General features: G+C 46.6%; 1 protein-coding gene across 11 annotated transcripts in view; it reads left to right on the top strand.

Moving 5' to 3' along the window:
* The window catches only part of GDPD5 (glycerophosphodiester phosphodiesterase domain containing 5), a 168,086-nt gene that overhangs the window by 36,142 nt on the left and 111,567 nt on the right, over positions 1 to 20,377 (top strand). The window contains exons 1-2 of one of the 11 annotated variants that reach the window (XM_027848314.1): positions 3,187 to 3,316; positions 3,704 to 3,830. The exons of the other annotated variants lie outside the window; for them this stretch is intronic. The gene's annotated coding sequence lies outside the window, so the exon portion shown is untranslated. Of the gene's footprint in view, positions 1 to 3,186; positions 3,317 to 3,703; positions 3,831 to 20,377 lie in introns of those variants that run through there. 11 annotated transcript variants of the gene reach the window in all.

Raw genomic sequence — 20,377 nt, forward strand, 5'->3', positions numbered from 1 at the left:
TGGGTTAACTTTTTTCTTTTTTGACTGACTTTTGAATTTTAGTTCCAATATTTTGTCATTCTATAAAGTGCTTTGTAACCATAAAGCCTCATATAAATGTAAAGAATTATTAAGATTGTTATTAATAATAGGACTTAGAGGCTTTGCTTCTCTATTCCTGGCCCTCTCTGGTTTATGGATTTCAGCCACTTTCCCCCATCCTGAGGTTAGCCCTCGGGCATCCCCATGGCCAATCTGTCCATGTATTGAGCTGTGTGCATGCATGTCTCTGTGAGTGTATGCTGTTTCAAAGAGCCAGGCCTTGAAGGGAGAAGGAAAGCTCACTGACCAGGGAATCCCTTAGGCCTCACCCTCTCCAGCTGGGGAAACATTATCCTGGGGGATGGGGGGGATATTTTAGCCTTGACCTGGCAGGACCAGCTGGAGGGTGGGAAATGGGAAAGCTGGGAGCTGTAATAGGGCCAGGAACATACAAGCAAGTGGCCTAAGTCATTTAGGCCCAAAGTGGAGCTTAATTTTCTTCCCCTAATTGGATAGCTGCTCATTAGGCTTGGAGTGTCCCCAGTGAACAAATGGCAGGCCAGACAGGGTATGCTCTGTGTGTGCTCAGCCTGAGAGACAAGCGGGTCTTGATGTCCCATTTGTAGCCTAGGAGATCAAGGGATTGACCACTTCCCCTCCACGCTGGGCTTGGGTGGAAAAGACCTAGGGAGGAGAGATGCCTTTTCTGTTTGAAGTTGAGAGGATGGCGATGGGGTGGCGGGGATATAGCCTTATTCTAAAGATGCCCTACTGGGAAGAAATAGTCCTTCCCCTCAGGGAACCTTGGGGGGGGGGGGGCAGGGCCTGGGGGGAGGAGAAAGACCAGAAACCAATGGAAACATTACATTTAAAGAGCCAATAGGTCTGAAGGGGAGGAAATATGGCTGTGGCCCAAAAGCCCCCATTCTAAGGGGAAAGATACAGCTCCTGAGGAAGGGAGAAAAGAGAGGGTAGGAAATGGATGATAGGTTAGGCTAGGCCTGAGTGTCGGTCTCTGGGCTACTGGGCGATAGGGGTGGTTGAGAGTTCAGCTGGAGGGCACGGGTGTCTTGTGTATGGGGGCAGTTTGGGGTGAGGAAGAGGGTGAGATACTGACCTGAGAGGGGATGGCCTCTTTCCACCTCACCTGCCATGTGGCTGAAAGCACTGGACTGTAGGCAGGAGACCAGGGTTCCAATCCTGGCTCTGCTACCATCTTACTTGGTGACCTGAAGTCACTTCCCTTATAAGGGCATCAGTTTCCCCAACTATGGAATGGTGATTAGCATACTTGGATTACCTGTCTCACAGGACCATTGTGATAGCAGAGTGTTTTATAAACCTTAAAAGCTCGAAAATTGGATTATTATTGCGATAATTGCATAATAATTATGACATTTTAATAATAGTCCTCATTTGTCCAGTGCTCAGAGGTTTACAAAGTGCTCTCTCTCTCTCTCTCTCTCTCTCTCTCTCTCTGTGTATATATGTATGCATATATGTGTATATGTGTGTGTATGTATATATATGTGTGTGTGTGTATGTGTGTGTATATATATATATATATATATATATATATATAAAATCTCATTTGATTCTCACCACTAAACAGACCTCTGAAGTAGGTGCTATTTTACAGAGAGGAAACTGAGATTCAGAGAGGTTAAGTGATCTACTCTGGTTGCACAGCTATTGTCTCTAAGACAAGATTCAAACTGCAGTCTTCCTGACTCTCACTATGGCACTGTCTCCACCATGCTACAATACTTCTGATTCTTTGAACTTGATCATCAAGACAGCCCCAGGCTCTACAGGAGACAGCAGCCATAGCAGTTTTGGAATATCAAGACATAAATTTTGAATTGCAACTCTACTATTCAATTGCTCTGTGACCTTGGGAGAAGGGGAAAGGGAAGGTAAGGAAACGAGCATTTATGAGGTACCTACTGCATGCTAGGCATTGTGCTAAGCGCTTTACAAGTATTATCTCATTCGATCCTCACAACCCGGGGAGGTAGGTGCTGTTATTATCCCCATTTTGCAGTTGAGGAAAATAAGGCAAATGGAAATTAAATGACTTGCACAGGGACATACAGCTGAAAAGTGTCTGAAGTCAAAAGTGTCAAATCTAGATTTGAACTCAGATTCCTGTCCAGACCTTTATCTGCCTTGGACAAATTACTTCTACCTGGGCCTTTGTTTCCTTATCTGTAAATTGAGTGGGTTAGACTAGGTCACCTCTAAATTCCCTTCCAGCTCTAAGGCATGTTATGTTATCTTGGGGAATGTGTCAAGGCACTGAACTCTCACCTCCCCTTTGGTCCAGTTGGGGAGACAGGCCTAGGGACACGTGAGATATCCAAGGAGCAGTAAACAGCCGTATCTTATCAAGTGCTAATGGGTGAGTGCAGGTTAGGGACCAGAGAAGTCATTCAAGGTCAGGCTGGATCAGGAGATCTAGTCCTCTCGTCTCAGCTGTGCCTCTCACTTGCTGTCTGTCTTCAGGTAAGTCACTTAAACTCTCTGAGACCAGTTTTCCTAGCTGTAAAATGACAGAGTTGGATCAGATAATCTCCAAAGGTCCCTTTTTGCTCTTAATATAAGATCCCTTCTGAATCTGAGACTCCGTAGTCTTGTTGGGAAAATGAGGTGGGGAGGTGCCCTCCTAGATAGTGCCTACTATGTACCAGACACCATGATAAATAATTATAAATATTATCTCATTTGATCCTCACAACAACCTTGGGAGGTAGGTGCTATTATTAATCCTCATTTTATAGATGAGGAAACTGAGGCAGACAGAGGTGAAGTGACTTGCTCTGGGTTGCACAGCTTGTCGGTATCTGAGGCTGGATTTGAACCGGGGACTTCCTGACCTGACTCTAGGCTGAGTGTGCCAACCACTGCACCGCTAATCTGGGTCTTAGGCAGTGTGATCCAGTGGAAAGAATTCTGGAGAAACCACTCTTGGCCTTTGATCCCACCTTATCTGTGAGGAGCTTGGTCAGATCACTTCATCTCTGTTTTCTTGTATTAAATGAGGGGATTGGTGCTGAGAAGGCTGAGGCTGTGAATTTCTTTGCCCTCTGGAGTTCTGACCTGCAGTGGGCTAAGCTGCTCCTTTTGCCCAGCCTGACTCTGGTATTGATATAATGAATTTCCAGAATTGGATTTCCCTAAGTTGAGGAGCAGGTGAGAAGGGCCGGGACTGGAAACTGAGCAAGTCAAAGCTACCTTGCTGATCGATAATGCCATCAGGCCTGTGAATGATTCCTGCCCTTCCAGCCAGAACCAGGTAGGGAGACCCAGTGTCAAAAAAAAGGGGGGGGGAGCAGGGAATTGGACCAGATGGCCTGCAAGTCCCCTTCCAGCTCTAAATCTCTGAGCCCATAACCTTAGGCAGGTTTTATATAAGTAGAGAGGCAAGAGGTAAAGCATTCTAGGCCCAAGGAACGTCATGAGCAGATAAGAACGTGATAGAATGGCAACCATGTATTATCACAGCAGGGAACAGAGAAGGGTAGCTAGCCATCAGCAAGCTACCTCATGGACCATCTGGTCTAGGCTTCTTAGCCTGGGATAGGTTGGGGGGTGGGGCAGGGGATGATCTATGAACAAGGATGGGGAAAAAAATGTACATTATCTTTACTTACCTGTCACTGAAATTTTGTATTTTCTTCAGTTATTTAAAAACATGATTCTGGGAAGGGCTTGTTTCACCAGACTGTCAAAGAGCCAGTGATACAGAAAGAAAGCTAATTGTCCACCAGCAAATGAGAGAGGACCAGGGACTTGCCCACTATGACGTAGTAAGTAGCAGAACCGAGCCTTGAACCCCGGTGTCCTGACTCTCCACTGGGGGCACTTTCCACCTACACCAGGCTGTCCCCATTCCTAGGGAACTTGAGGACTCTGCTTTTCCAAAGCTGCCCGCTACAAAAAGACAAATACCTCTGGGAGGGAGGATAACTGCGGAAGCTGGGAAGCTGTCAGCTTATCAGTCGTGAGCACGTTGGGGTGGGGGTCAGGGTGGAGGGTGCTCAGACAGTCACCTGATAATAACACACATATCTGTAGGGCTTTTGAAGGTTTATTATATAGCACTCTTCGCACTAGTCCTGTGATGTAGATAGTACATATCATTATCTCCATCTTACAGATCATGATGAGGATAACAACTAGCATTTATATAGAGCTTTAAGGTTTGCAAACTGCCTTACATGTTATTTCAGGTCTCAAAAAAGGGAAAGTGACTTGCTCTAGGCCACACAGCTATTTAAGTTGAGCTAAATTCATTCCTCCCCCTCCACTCCCCACCCCAGGACCAGGGGCTGGGATCAAGGCCAGAAAGGAAGGGGGAGCTCTCTAAAAACCAACTTGTGCTGTAACTGAGCAGCATTCAGCCGGTGCTGTTACCGAGAGCGGGGCTTCCAGCCTCAGCCAGTTTCAGGATTACTGTAATCCCCTTAGCTTTTCTGCCTTGGGAGGGAGCTGGTCCTCTTTTGCCCTTCCCCAGCCTGAATTTGCAGATACTTTAGTTCCCTAGCCGGCCTGTTATTAGGAGAGAACTGAGAGAGAGACAGAGAGACAGAGAGAGTTTTCTTGGACAGAAAGAAATCTCTGGATCCCTAATACAGGTGGAAGAAGCCCAAGAGACAGACGCCAGGCTTCGGGTAGGTGGACCCTCCTTGGTGACTGCTGTACTGATCTAGGGCTGTTTTAAAGGTAATGTGGAGTCAGGGGGAATTGGGCTACAGAGAGAAACCTAGAACAACAGAGATGGGAGGTATCTGGGAACATGGAATGTTAGAGGTGGGAGGGACCTTAGAACAGAGAATGTCACAGTTATGAAGGACCTTGGAATATAGAATGTTAGAGCTGGAAGGGACCTTAGGATTCAGAATAGAGACAGACTGAATCTGTGATTCCTTAGGAGGAAACTGCCTGTACCCATACAGATTGGCCCCTTCTTGGCAATTTACAGTCTTAGAGAGTTACCTAGATCCCTGAGAGGTGGAAAGGACTTGCCCAGGGTTCCATCCCCAACAAGGATGTATCCGAAGCAGGCCCATGGGAGGTGGTCTATCCATTTCCCAGTGGGTAGTTGTGCTGGAGATCTCCAGAACCCCCTGGAGCGAAGATACAGTTTAAAGCTACTAAGAACAGGAAAGCTTTTTGAGACTTAAGTACCAGACTGATTTTATCAGACATCGTCAGCCCTGTCTCATGGGATCTTATTAACTCAGATTAGTGGAAGGCCTGAAATCTCCCATCAAAACCAGGCTGTGGCGCAGGCCAAAGGGAAGGAGTATGAAATGTGGTGCACGGGACCTGGTTGGAAAATGTGTGTGGGGGATGGAGGGGGAGGAAGAGGAGATCTCTCTAGAGCTGTCCCTTAGAGAGCCCTCTTTGGTTTCTAGGTCTATGTATACATGTATCACATGCCCGCATGGTGTTGTTGCATTTTGCTTCCCAAGCAACAAGACTGTCACTGGGGATGCATCAGAGACTTAACTTTACTCATGTCCTTCCTGGGGGAAAGTCACTATCACCAAAAAAAAAAAAAAAGAAAAGAAAAGAGGGAGGGAGGATGAAAATCTCAGTATTTAAACATTAAGTAATAAACTGATTTACAAGGAAGGTCACAGTCCCGCTGCCAGATACACTGGTGTGACTGCTCCTGGAGGTCTGTCTCATCAGGTAGTGAGGTCCCTGTTATTGAGGTGCAGCCTGAATATTAATAGCTGACATTTCTCTAGGGCTTTAAATTCACGGTGCCTTTTCCTCCTAATAATGCCGTCCTGTGAGATAGGAAGAAAAGAAAAAATAAAGGGGAGAAAGCATTTATTAAGCACCTACTATGTGCCAGGACTGTGTTAAGCACTTTGCAAATATCTCATTTTATCCACCCAACAAGTCTGGGAGGTAGATGATATTATTATCCCCATTTTACAGTTGAGGAAACCCAGGTGGACAGGAGTTAGGTGATTGCCAAGGGTCACACAGGTAGTAAGTGTCTAAGGCTGGATTTGCATTTAGGTCTTTGTGATGCCAGACCCTGTGCTCTATTTAGTGTACAACTCAGCTGCCTCTATAATTATAATAATAGTATAAATGGTATAAATTTAAATATATGTGACCACTTCAGGGGATTCTTTATTCTCACTAATTGGGACCTAGCTATATTATCTTATTTGATCCTTACAACAGCCCTGTGAGGTAGATGCTGTTATTCTCCCCATTTTACAGATGAGGAAGCTTTGGCAGACAGTGGATAAGTGACTTACCCAGGTTCATACAGCTAGGAAGTATCTGAGGCCACATTTGAACTCAGGTCTTCTGACTCCAGACCCAACCCATTATTCTCTGTGCCACTAGCTGCCCCGATAGGGAATGTAAGAATTATTCTCATTGTAGAGATGAGCAACATGAGTCAGCTACTTGCTTATGGTTCCACAGTGGTGAAGTCAGGATTCAAACCCTGGCCCTCTGACTCTAAGAATCCTTCTAAACTACACCGAAGCTGTTGAGCATGTTGTACACTATTTAGTTGTACTTAATCAACTAAGAAGTTGACTTCTTAGGACCATTTTAAGGACAGCAGTACAAAAAAGCTCAAATGTTGGATCCATAGAGGCAAGAGTGTAGGGGAAGACGACATGAACTTGCATTTTAGGGGTCTGAGCACCAGTGGTTCTGAGAGTTACACTCCCCCTCCCCCCGCCCCGCCCCATCCATTCATTGAGTCCTAGGCCAATCAGGTGTTGGTTTTGAAAGGGACTGGAGAGCACAAATATCAGAGCTGGAAAGGACCTTAGAACAGAGAATGTCAAGAGTTAGGAGAGATCTTAGAAGACAGAATGTCAGAGCTGGGCGGGGCCTTAGAGCACAAAATGGCAGAGTTGGGAGAGGCCTTAGGACATCACAGCTGACAGGGGCTGTCATCTTGTCCAACGCCTAACCTGACAGAACCTGCACTAGATAGAGCGTATATATTTTTATTGTTGGAGAAGAACAGAAGGTTGAAACTTGGTTTACTCAGCTCACATGGTGTTGGTCCCAGTGTAGACTGGGAAGCTGCCAGCTGACTTCTGGGAACAATTACCCTTTTCTTTCTTGCTTGTCAGCATCTACTCTCTAGCCCTGTTTTTTGTGAAACTCAATTAGACTTCTCATACTTCTCCCTCAACCTACCTTCCCCTCCCCATGGGAAATGAGACCTCTACCGTGGGAAGAAGGCAGCTGAGGTTTGGACCCAGACATATCGTATCAGTCTGGCTTCCTGGGGGCGAGGTGGACTCTGGAGCCCTATTTCCGTGCGATCAAACTAAAGGCCTTCAGTCAGAATTGTAGAATGTTAGAGCTATAGGAACCATAGAATGTGCAAAGGCCTTTAGAATATAGACTATCAGAACTGGAAGCAGTCTTAGAGATCCTCTCTGTGACACCTTCACCTTATAGGAGAGGGAACTAAGTCCTGGAGAGGGACTTCAAAGTATCAGAGCAAATTGGTGAGAGAGCCAGGACAGAAATTCTAAATCAGAGGAGTCTGCTCTGCAGTGCCTCGAAATGTCTTCTGATAATAGGGAAGTTGGGGGTAGAAAAGGGGAAATTCAGTAAGAAACCTTGGCAAAGAAGGTGTGGAAGTGTGGGGAAAGTATAGGATCAAGATTTAGAACTGGAAGGTACCTTACAGGAAACTGAGGCTCAAGGAGGTCAAGTGACTTGCCCAGGATCACACAGGTAGTAAGTGTCTAGGCCCAGGTTTTTCTGACTCTTTATTACCACTCAGCGCCTCTCTTGGGGGGTGGTAGCTAACAAAATGTGTGATGATGAGTGCATTTATTTGCTTTGTTGACCTACCCATGAAGCAGTGGTCATGGAGGGAAGGGAATCCTGGAGGCTCCCTTGAGACTGGTCTTTAGGTTTTTGACACTGTCTTTGAAAGGACAACTTCACCCTCATTTTGGGAGTGCTGTCTAGCTTCTTGCTCTCTACCTCCCACCAACTTATATATCCCAACAGTTCACACCCAGAGCCTGGAAGAAATTAGACAGTTGGTCCCAAAAGAAACAAGATGGCGAGTCTGACAGAAATCAGGCCGAGGCCTGGAAACGTTGATTCTCCAGTGAGTTACCCCTGTTTTGGGGCAAGGAGAGCTGCGGTCTGGGGTTTCTTTCCTTTTGCTTTTAACAATGGATTGGCATCTTCCTAAATATCTGGTTCTTTGTTTGGGGTCCTGGGGGGCGGGGATGGGATAAGAAGATGGGAAGAGGGTATTGGAGCATCTAGTCTGATCTGACGTGGCTGCCTCATTTGGTATAGTAGAAAAGAATATTGGGCTCCAAGTCAGGGGAGCTGCAGTTGAGTTCAAGTGCTGGCTCTCGAATTTACAAGACCAAGTTATTTGACTTTTCCTAAGCCTCAGTTGCCTCACCTGTAAAATAGGGAGAATGCTTTGGAAACCTTAAAGTCTTGTAAAGACAGGAGTAATTATTGTTATCTCCCACTACCCTCCTCCCACAGCTCTCAGGACTCATTTCACAATCTGCCTGGCATTGTGGTCATTTGTGTCTATATCTTGTTTCCATGGTCTCTCCTGCTGAGACTCTGAACTTTCCAGGGGTCAAGGGCCAGTTCGTCTTTATCTCTGTATCTCTCCTAGTGTTGAACATGAGGTGTACTCAGTAAATGTTTATTGAAAGAATGAAGTGATTCCCAAAGAATCCCAAAGTTGAAGGAAAACAGAGGTCATCTTGTGAATCATGGGGTTCAGGGGACTGGGGGACCTGGGTTCAAAGATGAACCCTGCCATTTGAGCTGGGTTATGTGCATTCCCATGGCATCCCAGTGGGTCTGTCCAGTGTATGCCCTGGATTACTTTCCCAGGATCAGGCAGACCATGTCTGCTCCCTCAGAGTTCCAGGGTAGCCTGGGGGCTTTGTCATTGTCTCTTTTGCCTGCCCTTGACTTAAGCCCTACTGATTGTGTTCCTTCATTTTCAGGGTGCAAGCACTTCAGGTCCATTTAGCCACTTAACATATTGACTTTTTCAAAGATATAGCAAGAACAAATATATAAATATTTCCCTCAATGTGTTCCTCCCTAGCATTGGTCCCACTAGCTATTTGGCACAGTGGAGAGAGAGCCCTGGACTGAGAGTTAGGAAGATCTAAATCCTGAGTTACTTACTAGCTGTGTGACCCAGGCAAGTCACTTCACCTCTTTCTGCCTCAGTTTCCTCAACTGCAAAATGGGGACGATGATAATAATAGTACCTACCTTCCAGGGTTGTCGTGAGAATGAAATGAGAATATAGGCACTTAATAAATCCCTTCCCTCCTTCCTTTCCTTCCTCCCTCCATCCCTTCTTTCCTTCCTCCTTCCCTTCTCACTTTCAAAGTTGATGCTAGGTAACTCCACCGGGCTGGGTCCTGCTCCTTGGGACATCAGTACTAGGTTCTCTGTAACACCCAACCTGGGCTCAATCTCCCTACTTTTTGAAACTCCCAGGGTCACAGACCTATGAGTGACAGAATCTCTGAGATCCCTCAAAAGCAAATGTGGCAACGAGCAGGGAGTGGAAGCTGACAGGCCCTTCTGAATGCCTTCAAAGCCAAAGAGCCTCCTGGTCACCACGTGGCTATCAGGCCAGAACCAGTTATAGGAAGTCCATTTGTGCCCAGTAGACTCTCTCCAAGGCACTTCTCTGAGATGTCATCATGAAGCTGCTACCTAGCTCACTGTCCTCCACATGGAAGGGTCATGTCTGTCAAGCAGGCTGATGGTGATTGCATATGTACCAGACCCCCATTTCACCAGGTTCTTACACTTTCTGACTAGGGATCCAGATGTTTTACAAAATGTCCACCCAGCCTTTGCAGCTGGGCTGGAGGAAGCCACATACTTGTGTCTTAGGATGACCTGCAGTGGGGTTGGTGGGGAAGGAAAGATCCAGGTGTCTGAGATGGTTTGCATTGAGTTCATTTACAAGTGCTTTGTGTACAGTTTTGAATAATGCAGACCTAATTCCCCTTTTCTCACCCCCTAATACTGCCTGAGAGACTAAGAGTTTGTTTTGACTAAGCCAAGACTGGAAAGTCCTAGAGTGAGGAGGGAGCTTTTGGAGACCATTGACTCCTCAAGAGGGAAAGGGTCCATCGGTCAGCAGTCTTAGAACATTAGAACTTAGAATGCCAGGGCTGGAAGGGGCCTTATTCTTCAAGTCAAGAAGGATTTGCTAAACACCTGCCATAGAAAGATGTGCAGGAATACAGATGTGAGAGCCTGCCCTTTTCTGAGGGAGTTATAATGTAATGGAGGAAAGGGACACAAGAGAATGCCATCAGAGAAGAGGAGAGATTCAGATAACATCTGTGAGAATGGGGAGGATGAGACCACTTTTACCTGGGGACATCAGAGAAGGTTTCATGGAGGAGGTCCAACCTCAGCTGGACTTTGAAGAAAGGAAGCAATTGCAACAGATAGAAAGAAGGGGAATGAGGTGATGGGTCCAATCCAGACATGAGGGGGCACCATTAGCAAAGGCCCAGAAAAAGAGGCGAGGGCAGGACAAGAATGGGAGCATGGAGAGTGATGCAGGTTGAGGTCTGTCCGAGAGTGCAGTGGGAAAAATGTTGGCTTTGGAGTCAGTTACTCAGGAAGCAGATGTCTTCCAGTGAAGACTAATGACCATTTGGATAGGTTGTAGAGGGGACTCTTGTTCAAAGTTACGTCAGACGTGATGGCCTCTGAGTTTTGTGATTCTTTGATGTAGAAGGAACAATCAGAGAAGTAGGAGGAGAATCATGACTGACTAGAGTTATGGAAGCCAAGGGAGGAGAGGGTATCAAATAGGTTAGAGTGATTCCCCAGTGTCCAATGCTGCAGAAAGACCAAGGTGGAGGAGGCCTGAAAAAAATCTATTGGATTTAGTGATAATGAAGTTAGTAGAGACAGCTGTGGACTGATGGGATTGGAAGCCATACTGCAAGCAAGAATTGAGAAGTGAGTAAATAAGTAAGTAGTGAGGAAATGAAGGCAGTGAGTGTAGATCAGGGGTGGGGAACCTGTGGCCTTCAAGGTCGTTGGGTGCTGCCTTTTGATTGAGTCCAAGTTTTATAGAACAAAATTCTTTTATTAAGGGGATTTGTTCTGTGAAGTTTGGATTCAGCCAAAGAGCCACATTTGAGGACCTAGAGGGCCACATGTGTCCTTGAGGCCCCAGGTTCCCCACCCCTGGTGTAGATTCCTCTCTTTTAATAGAGTAGCAATGAAGGGAAAGAGAGAGAGGACAATAATTAGATGGGATGACAAGGTGAAGAAAGGTTTTTAGGCTCAGGGAGACCTCTCTAACTGAGGGAAGGGAATGACTGGAGAGAGATGGTTCGAAGATGCCTGAGAGAATGGGGAATGATTAAGGGAACCAGGTCACCAAGGAGCTAGAAGGGAGTACGGTTCAGGGTTGGCTTTGGCATGAAGGGTCACCCGTAATGAGACAAAGGAGGAGAGAGGAGATGGCTGAGACAGGATGCTGAGAAAATGTTAGGAGTAGAGCAAGGAGGAATTCACATTGGATGGCCTCAGGAGTCTCAGTAAAGGAGGAAGTGAGGTCATCTGCTAGGGCTGGGGGTGGGCAGAAGGGAGGAGGGTGTGCTTTTCTCTTCTCTCTGTGCTTTTTCAGTGAACATTTGAGCTTAGAGATCAGCTAGTTCGACCCCTTTATTTTATAGAGGAGGAAAAGGAAACCCAGAGAGGAAATGACTTTTTGGAGGATAAATAGTGAGTTAGGGATAGACCCACTACTCAAGATCTCAGATTTCCTGTTCCATGGAGGAGGCTGGTATGTACAGAGGGTGGAAAGAGAAGCAAAGACCCAAGGGATAGGACCCAAGAACTGTTTTACTGAGAAAGGGAAAGGGTTGGGGTAGTGTCTGTGTGTCAGTGGGGGGGGCAGGGATTCAGGCTGAGGTACCCTCGTTCTCCCCCCAAAGTAGGAAACCTAAAGAGCCCAGGCTGTGGACTCTCCCCTGCTTCCTTCCAATCCCCTCTTCCCTCCCCTTCCCCTTTCCAGAGAATAGTTTTGAAGGAAGGAATGACTTCCTATGCCAAGGAAGTCCAGTACTAGCCTTGGGTTCTGGAGAAAGCCTGCTTTGGTCAGGTTTGCTGACTCAGCTCTCTCCTTTCCTGGGAAGGGGGAGGACATACTGTCTCTGATCCATTAGTTTAGGGATCACTGTTCAGGAAGGAATAAGATACCAGAGAGAGAGAGAGAGAGAGAGAGAGAGAGAGAGAGAGTGTGTGTGTGTGTGTGTGTGTGTGTGTGTGTGTGTGTGTGTGTGTGTGTGTGTGTGTGTGTGTGTGTTGAGCTTGGGGGAGGGGGATGTTTGTTTGATCGGTCTCTGGGTAAATGTTAAGAATGGGGGATTTAGTTTGGCCACAACCCAGCCTGTACCTACATTGTGAATGTAGCTTGGAAGGAGGGCGGGGCAGAAGAAAGGCCTCTGACCGCCTTTAGAGGACCCCCTAGTAAGAGAGCAAGGACAGCAGGAATCCCTCATCTAAGATGGAGACATCCCTACACTCCAGGATCCTTTGGCCTCGACGAGCACCATTTCTGAGTGGGGAGACAACTCCAGATCACAGGCAGGCCCTTGTTTTGGGTGGCAGACATGGTCCCCACCAAAAAGAGTGTAGCAGTTAGAAAGAACCAATCCTGTCTGTCAGTAGATTTCCTGGGGAAGGCGAATCTCATTGAAGGAGAGCAGTAATGGTATCATGGAGAGCAAGAGAGAGAAGAGCATGCTGGCAAGGAGGGGCAAGAGATGGAGATAGATCACAACTGAGACAGCATGTTCTGGCGCTGCACTGGAGGGCAGGCTCCCTGGCTTACCGTCCTTACTCGGACACTTAACTCTCTGTGTGACCTTGGGCAAATGAGTTCCCCTCTCTGGCCCTTAGATTTCATGATAAAAAGAGGAGATTGGACTTCATCTCATGCGTTCCTTTATGGCTATGAATATCTCAGACCTTCTGAGGCACAGGTATGCCCTGAGCTCAGCCAGTGTTTGGGGCTAGTCACCCCATAGAGTGACTGTGGATCCTGAAATGCACAGGCTTTAGGCTGTCTGACCACAAAGCAGAATCAATCGTAAAAGCCTTTTGAGGTCCGTAAATGAAAGGTGCTGTGGGATAGAGAGGGGTGGAGGATGCTATGGTTGACTCTTATTGGACCCGGGGTGGGGGGTAGGGAAGAACCTTCAAAAGTCATCAAGTCCTTTCACCCTTATTCCTAATAGGACCACACCCAGCCCGTTGTCCCTGACTGGGCAGCATCCCTCCCACTAAGAGGCAGCTCTGTGCAATATGGACAGAGAGCTTTGCTATTTAAAAAACTCCACAGATTGTCCAAGCTGGAAGGGGCCTTAGAAAACCCATCTAATGTTAGAGCCTTAGATCATAGGATCTCAGAGATAGGAGGGGCCTTATAGGATGTCAGAGTGGGGAGAGAACTTAGGGGTATGGGTTGGGAGGGCCTTGGGAACATAGAATTTTGGAGTGGAGGGTTAAATGATGGAGCTGGGAAGGCACCTTAGAGCATAGGTCACAGGGGTGGGGAACCTGCAGCCTCCAGGCCACGTATGGCCCTCTAGGTCCTCAAGTGTGGCCCTTTGACTGAATCCAAATTTCATAGAACAAATCTCCTTAATAAAAGGATTTTTTCTGTAAAATTTGAACTCAGTCAAAAGGTTGCACCCAAGGACCTAGAAGGCCACATGTGGTCTCAAGGCTGTGGGTTTCCCATCCCTGGCATAGCACATCAGAGCTGGGAAAAACTTTAGGTCATAAAATGTCAGAACTTGGAAGGATTTCAGGGCATAGGATGATGGAGTTGAGTGGACCCTGGAAACAGAATTTCAGAGGGAAGGGGCCTCAAAACAAAACAAAAAAATGTCAGAGCTAGCAAGGACCTTAAACATAATTTGGTCCCCTCTTTTATTTTACAGGTGTCTAAATTGAGGCCTAGAGAGTCTGAAGTTACTTAACCCAAGATCACACAACTGAGAGGGAGCAGAATTGGGAACTGAGCCCAAAGGTCTTAGAACATAGACTGTCAGAGCTAGAGGTGATCTTGGGTCTAAGCTCTTCATAATTCGAATGTGGAAATTGGTATTCAGAGAGAGGAAGGATTTGGCCAATATCACAGAGTTAGGAGCACCCCCTCTGAAGGCTGCCTGGTCCACCTTGGGAGAGCTTGACTTGGTAAAAAGCCCAGACAGGCCTCTTGGTAGCTTCGATGCGTTGCTCCTGCTTCTGCCCCACTAAGGCCGAGCAGAATTGGCTTCATCCTTTCCTCACAGGGTGGTTGGACCTCTCATTTTACAGAGGAAACCTGAGACCCAGAAAACGGCTTACCCAAAGTGGCGTCCTCATGAGTCAGTGGTAGAGCTGGGATCTCGTGGCTCTTGGACCCAGGGCTGGCTCCAAAGGTCTTTCAGGGCGTGGCTTCTTCTGATGAAATGTTCAGCCCAGTTACATCTGGGCGAAGCAGACCAGAAAGATTGGCTGACTTGGGTTGCTTTCCTGACATGTGGCCAGTTTTATAGCCTAGTGTCTTTGTTTATGTTTGAAGTGTCTGCCAGCTTTCAGAACTAGGGAACCACCCCTGTTCATGTGGATAGACCAAAACAGCCTCCCAAGCCAAAAAGAAAGAATTTGTGGGAATCACTTGCCAGGGTCACATAGAAGAAAAGCCCTGGAGCTTCAGTGAGAACCTGGATCAAGGCCAAATCTCTTCCCATATCTGATAGGTCTCAGTTCCCTCCTCTGTAAAATGGAACTAATCATAGACCTCATGGTCTCTCAGTCATAGGGCTAGTATGAGAAAAGTATTCTGCTAGCCTTAATGAAGGAGAGAAATGGGAGATATTTTCTTTGTCATTATTTTGAGTTATGTTAGAAGTAGGCACTGGATCTGTGATTTCATTGCTAGAGTCATCTCCTAGATAAGAAGACTCATGTCTATGCAAATTGGCAATTCTCTGAGTTGCCTAGGGCAGGAGATGAGCAAATTATACCCCCAGAGCCAAATCCTAGCTATCCAGCCTGTTTTTGTACCATTAGGCTAAGAATAGTTTTTACATTTTCAAATAATGTTTTGTTATATTTAAAAATGTGAATTCTCTTTGGCTGACACCACCACCCACATCCAGGTGACTTGTGCGGGGTGTCAGACAGCTAATGTGTGTCAGGAGTGGGACTCAACCTAGGTCTGGCTCTAAAACCAGCTACTCTGTCCACTACTCCTGGCTGCCTGCCAACGCCTGCCAACACCTGCCTGGATTAGGTTAGATAGACCCCTTAATGGTTTACTCCAAAATGCTAGACAGAGTTTCTCTCTCTTGATCAGCCCAATAGCCCCAAGATGGCCCCTGACCTCCTCTTCGCCTACTTTCCCCAAATCTTTGTTTTTCAGTACTTTGGACCTATGACTTCACAATGGTTAGCATTTATATATTGATTTAAGGTTTTGCAAAGCGTTTTACGTATGTTACGTCATTTGAGTCTCACAACAACCCTGTGAAGAAGGTGCTATTTGTTCTCATTTTATGGATGGTGATATCGAGGCTAAGTGATTTGACCAGGGTCATGCAGCTCATTAAATGTTTGAGGCAGGATTTGAACTCGGATGTTCCTGTCTCCCAGGTCCAGTGCTCTCTCCTCTACGTCATCTTCACGCCCTCTAACTCATCAGTGTGGTTATTTTTCCTACCGGGACAGATCCCAGCCCTTTCAAACCTCCTCCCCTAGCTTGTGTGGATAATGGAGTGGTAAGAGAAGGGCTCTAGTCTGCTTCAGCTTCAGTTTCTGCATCCAGAAAGTGGGGATCACAACAATTCCTTCGTCACAAGGGTTGTTCTGAAGACCAGATGACGGAACATAAAACTACCCCATCCTCACAGGGTGGCAGTTGTGAGGGTCAAGTGAGAGTGGGTTATGTGGAGTGCTTTGCGCAGGGCGCCACACAGATGATGGCAGTTACTTCTGTTGCCATTTCTTCCTCTGATGCTTTGAGTATTGGGTGTCCCAAAAGTCGGAGTGCATTTTTAAGCTTCAATATCTTTTGTGAGTGCTCATGCCATGCTTGGGCTGCCCCTCAGTTACCCCTTGTGGACACGACCTGATAGAGCCTTCCACTCTTGTATGTACATGTTATCTCCCCCATTAGGCTGTGAACTCCTTGAGGGCAGGGACTTTTTTTTTTTTTTTGCCTTTCTTTGTATTTCCATTGCCCAACACAGTGCCTGGCACATAATAGGAGTCCAATAAATGATTGTTGATTGATTGTCTTTGATGATGTCATTTGTGCCACATCCCAAGAGGGAGTGGTCATTGGTGACCTGCTCCAACCTGTATATACCCACCATGTGTCTCTCCATTGCCCTTTGGGTTAATCAGCAAATTTTTATTAAATGCCTACTATGTGCCAGTCACTGTGCTAAGCTCTGGAGATATAAATATGGAGACCTCTGATCTCAAGTTGCTTAGCAATCTAATAGGGGAAGACATGACACAGAAGGAAGGTAAGAAAGGTGGGAGAGAGAGGAAGAGAAGAGAACCGGAGTGTGCAGCCAGGCGGGAAATGAAAAGCCAGGTGGTTACCCTCCTTGAATGGCACTTTGGGGAAAAGCTCTCTGTTCCCCCTTCTGTTTAGAGGGGTCCCAGGAGTGGGATGAAGTGTGAGGATCACGTCTGAAGTGGCCCTGTAGGGTGCTGAGATACTTTGGGGACATGTTAGAGAATGCCAGAGGAGTGTAGCCAGGTGCAGGTTCTGTAATCGATCAGATGAGATCATGTCTGTAAACCACCTGGCAAAACTTTCAAGGGCTACACATTCTTAGTTGATTTTGTTTTTGCTTTGGTTTTTGGGCAATTGGGGTTAAGTGACTTGCCCAGGGTCACACAGCTAGTAAGTGTCAAGTGTTTGGTCTGAGGCTGGATTTGAACTCGGGTCCTCCTGACTTCAGGGCCGGTGCTCTATCAACTTTGCCACCTAGTTGCCCCCACATTCTTAGTCTTACTAAGGTGGCGGCCCCTAATTCACAGCCCATGGACGGTCCCAGTGTCAGAGTTGGGCCCTTAGAGATCACCTGACTCAACCCTGGTGTCACCAAAATTCTCTTTGATAACATGAGAAATTCCATCCAGCCTCTTCTTGGAGACCTCCAGGGATAGAAAACCAGCCATCTCCCAAGTCGACCTCATCTATTTTTGGATGGCTCCAATAGTTAGGAAGCTTTTCCTCGAATGGAGCCCCAAATCCTCCTCTCTGCAGTTTCTACCTGTTGCTCCTAGTTCTGGAACCAAGCAGGAAAAAAGCTGACCCTTTGTTCAAAATACAGCCCTGCAAATACTCCAAAAACAGGGATTACTTCCCACCACTACAATGTTTCTCCAACAGTAGTATTCCCAGTCTCTTCAACTGTTTCTGATGACCCCCAGCCCTTTCACCATCCTGGTGGTTGTCCTCTGGATATCCTCCCATTTGTCAGTGCCCTTCCTAAAAGACTAGCACAGAACCCGATATTCCAGTTGTGGGCTCATCAGGTAGGAAAACAGCAGGACTGTAGTGGTTCTTTTGCCTCCCCTGCTCATGCCATGCCCTTTGCTTCTCAGTACAACCTTAGCTCTGCATTAACTTTTTTTTTTTTTTTTTTAGTGATGAGTGCTCAACAGGGAAATAAGGTTAAGTTCTGGGTCTCAAAAATATCTAGCAAAGAAAACATCTTGGGAAGGTCTTCTCCTTCTATCCAGGTAGCTGATGCCCCATTGGGACTGAAACTCCCGCAGACTTAGACCCCATACCTTCCTTTTCTGAATGGTTGTACAATGATGCTCATCAGCTCCAGGAGAGGCAGCTGAACAAACCACTGGGCCTGGAGGGAGGAAGACCAAATTCAGCCTCAGACACTGTGTGACCTAGGCCATGGCACTTCACCTCTGTCTGCCACACTTTCCTCATCTGTAAAATGGGGATAATAATAGCACCTGCCTCCCAGCATTGTTGTGAGGATCAAGTGAGAGGATATTTAATAATAGCAAGTATTTATTTGGTGCTTACTATGTTCCAGATACTGTGATACACACTTCACAATTATTTGTAAAGATTGCTTAGTACAGTGCCAGCACATAGTGTTCAGTTGTTGTTCAGTCTTTTTTCAGTTATGTCTGACTCTCTGTGACCCCATGTGGGGTTTTCTTGGCAGAGGTACTGGAGTGGTTTGCCATTTCTTTCTTCATCTTATTTTACAGATGAGGAAACTGAGGCAAACCGGGTTAAGCGACTTACCCAGGGTCACACAGCTCGTAAGTGTCTAAGGCCAGATATGAACTCAAGAAGATGAGTTTTCCTGACTCCAGGACAAGTGCTTTATCCACTGTGCCACCTAGTTGCCCTGACTGGCGCATAATAGGTGCTACATAAATGCTTACTCCCTTCCCAACTTCCCCTTCAGGAGGTGTGGGATGGTATGTTGTTGGAGATTATCTAGTCCATTTGACAAATGGGGACATTGAAGCCCAAAGGTACTGAGTGACTTATACATCCACACAGTAAGTTAGTGTCAAAGTTGAATCCATTTCTCCCAATTCCTAATGCAGTGCACTTACCATCACACCCTATTTTCTTTCTGAAGTGGTTAGTGAGCTGGCCTTTGGACCAGAAGACCTGGGTTCAAGTCCTGTCTCTGACACATACTGGTTCTGCGACCCTTACCTCTCAGTGCCCAGGCAACTCTCTTCAGACTATAAATACCAACCTGCGTTGGTAGAGGGACTGTCCTCATCTGCGAGTTCCTTACACTAATGAAATCTTGGGTCTGGTTCACAAAGAAAGAAAGTGACGAATATGTGGAGGAAAATTTGTTTCCAGACTTGACTCTACCATTCACCAGCAATCTTTGGGAAACCTCTCTCTAAGCTTTATTTTCCGATTCTGTACCAATATAATCACAAATCCAGACCTTATCCCTATGAAGGAAGCTGAACAGCAACCGTAGAGTGTTGGTTGGAGAGCCCTCCTCCGGGTCAGGAAGGCCTGGTTCAAGTGTTACCTCAGATACATATTGATATTGCTTTGACGCCAGGCAAGTCATTTAACCTTTAGTGTTTCAAAGAGTTCTCTAGTTTTTTAAAATAAATTTTATTGCCATCTCTTATTTTCATATCACCTAAAATTTCCCCTTATCTCTCCCATCCCTCCTCACAGAGAGTCATCCAATATCAGATTTTTAAGTCCCAGAACTGATGCTGAATTGCAGTGGGTGGTGAGCTCAAGAGGTCCTTACCAGGGGCTCCCTGCCCCAAGGAAATCATCTGTGTAACTGGCAGATGAAGGATGGTCTGAGTTCCAGTGCTGCCATGCACTAGCAACCTTTTAAAAGCTGGTCACCCTTTCTCCAAGGCTCAGGTCCACTTCTGTAAAATGGGGGGGAGATAATAATTCTTCCTACCCATGTTATAAGGTCATTGTGAGGGTCAGATGAGAAAGTGAGTATGGAAAGCACCTCTGGATGTGGGAAGATCAGAAGTCTGACTGGCTTGGGCTGCTTTCTTGACAAGTGGCTGGTTTCAGTGGCCTGGTGTCCATCAGCCACGTCAGGCGTCACGGTGACTGTTGGAGCTTTAGAGACGGAAGACACTTTCAAGAAGATCACTTGGTCCGGTCCTCTCATTTTATAGAGGGAGGGAACCAACCCAGGCAGGTTAAGCGACTTGCTTAGGATCGCTCAGACAGCAAACAGACGATACTGTTGTTTTACTAATGGACTGTCTGTCAGGGATGGGGAGCCCCTCGGGGAGGCCGGCATCCCGTTGTCAGATGTCATCATTCTTCCCTTGACAGGAAGCCAATGATCTTAAAAAGTGATGCACAATTCTTGTATGTCTTCGATCTTCAGACTCTTCAGAGTGAGTCATTAGTCAGGGCTGGGCTGGGTTGCCCAGTTTCTCCATCCAAATCGTGCCCCTCCCCCAACGCCTCCCTTCAGCTTCTTGGAGTGTTGTGCTATGTTCCAGGTGGGTTTAAGAAGGACATTGGTAAGATGGAGAATATTTAGAGTAGGGCAGCCAAGATGGGGAAGGGCCTTAAGTCTGTGTCGTGAGAGAGAGACAAACAGACAGACAGGAGAGAGAGAGAGAGAGAGCCCTGTCCTCTATATGTGTATATGCAAACAGATACTGTCAAGCTTTTCTTTGGGGTGAGGGGTACCCCCTTTCTCCACCAAGCCAGATGCCCACCCCTGCACACCTTAGTACAGCTACCCTCATATAAATTATCTACCCCAGATTTCAGAAG

Source organism: Vombatus ursinus, unplaced genomic scaffold (genome assembly GCF_900497805.2).
Source record: "Vombatus ursinus unplaced genomic scaffold, bare-nosed wombat genome assembly UNPS02005659.1, whole genome shotgun sequence".
NCBI lineage: Eukaryota > Metazoa > Chordata > Mammalia > Diprotodontia > Vombatidae > Vombatus > Vombatus ursinus.